This window comes from Belonocnema kinseyi, chromosome 1 (genome assembly GCF_010883055.1).
Source record: "Belonocnema kinseyi isolate 2016_QV_RU_SX_M_011 chromosome 1, B_treatae_v1, whole genome shotgun sequence".
Classification (NCBI taxonomy): domain Eukaryota; kingdom Metazoa; phylum Arthropoda; class Insecta; order Hymenoptera; family Cynipidae; genus Belonocnema; species Belonocnema kinseyi.
In genome coordinates, this window is record NC_046657.1 from 45,846,500 (window position 1) to 45,848,019 (window position 1,520).

A 1,520-nucleotide genomic window follows, 5' to 3' on the forward strand; every position below is an offset into this window, starting at 1 on the left:
CTTTTATAATTTTTATCGAAATTGAAATTCTTATTAGGGTAACTTTGACAAAAATTTCTACAATTTTAAGAAAACAGATTTTTTTAATTTTTAAAAGTTTGTACATTTTTAAATTATGATAGAAAATATCTGTTTAACGAAATTAACTTTCATTTTGGGAACCTTAAGGCTTATATCACAGGCTGACTCGATTGGACAAATCCTTCATAAGTAGCGTGGCTACAATATTCAGGTAACCATACATACATACGGATAGACAGAAGGTCAGACAGACATACATACAGATAGACATATAGTCAGATGGAGCTAAAATTTTATAATTCTCGGATTCTGTGAGTGGCGAAACGTAAGATCCGTTTCAAACCAGAGATGGAATATTTAGACGATTACATTACACTCTCATGAATGAGAATGTCAAAATAGTTTTCAAGAAAGTAGTTCAGCTTTGAACCAGCTACACCCTGTACCTATAATAAAGGGGTTTTCAATAGGCACGCTACAAAAGTAGACCGATAGTGACAGCAAACGACGCAATTTTTTTCCCCGTTCTTTTGACATTTCTCTTCAGTAAGGTTTGCCATTTCATCATTGAAATATATACGATCCAACAACGAGTCGAAATTATTAAAATTTACTACCGAAATTTGGAGTCCCTCAACTTTAAGAGCGCTAAGCCCAATTTATGGTCGTCATAATCGTCCTGCCAGATCAACAATTGAGCGTCTAGTGGAAAAAATTTGAATCCACAGGTACAGTGTAAAATGTTCCCGTGCCAGTGAGACAAAGAAGTGCCCGTAGTGTCGAGAATATTGCTGCCGCTAGCGCATCAATTGAGAAAGACCCAAATCAGTCTCTCACACGTCGTTCTCAAGCGTTGGGCTTATCTGTGACGTCGTTGTGGCATATTATGCGAAAAGATCTTGGCCTATATCCTTACATGATCAAATTGACGCAAGAACTAAAGCCGCTTGACCACCAGAAATGACGTATGTTCGTGAATTGGGCTGAGCAACAACATGATAATAATCCGGATTTTCATCGAAAAATCATCTTCAGCGATGAGGCTCATTTCTGGCTGAATGGCTTCGTCAATAAGCAAAATATGCGTTATTGGTCAGGCAGCAATCCACACGAACTCCATGAGTCAACATTACATCCCGAAAAAATTACGGTTTGGTGCGGTTCATGGGCCGGCGGCGTGATTGGGCCGTACTTTTTCCGTGATGATCAAGACCGGCACGTTACTGTGAATGGGAATCGCTACCGCTCAATGATAACCGAATATTTTTGGCCCGTATTGGATGATATGGACTTGGACAATATGTGGTTTCAACAGAACGACGCCACAAGCCACACAGCGAATGTCACAATCGATTTATTGAAAACCAAGTTTGGTGAGCGTGTTATCTCACAAAATGGCCCAGTCAGTTGGCCGCCTCGGTCGTGCGATTTGACGCCGTTAGACTATTTCCTGTGGGGCTACGTCAAGTCTATGGTCTATGCCAACAAGCCAGCGACGA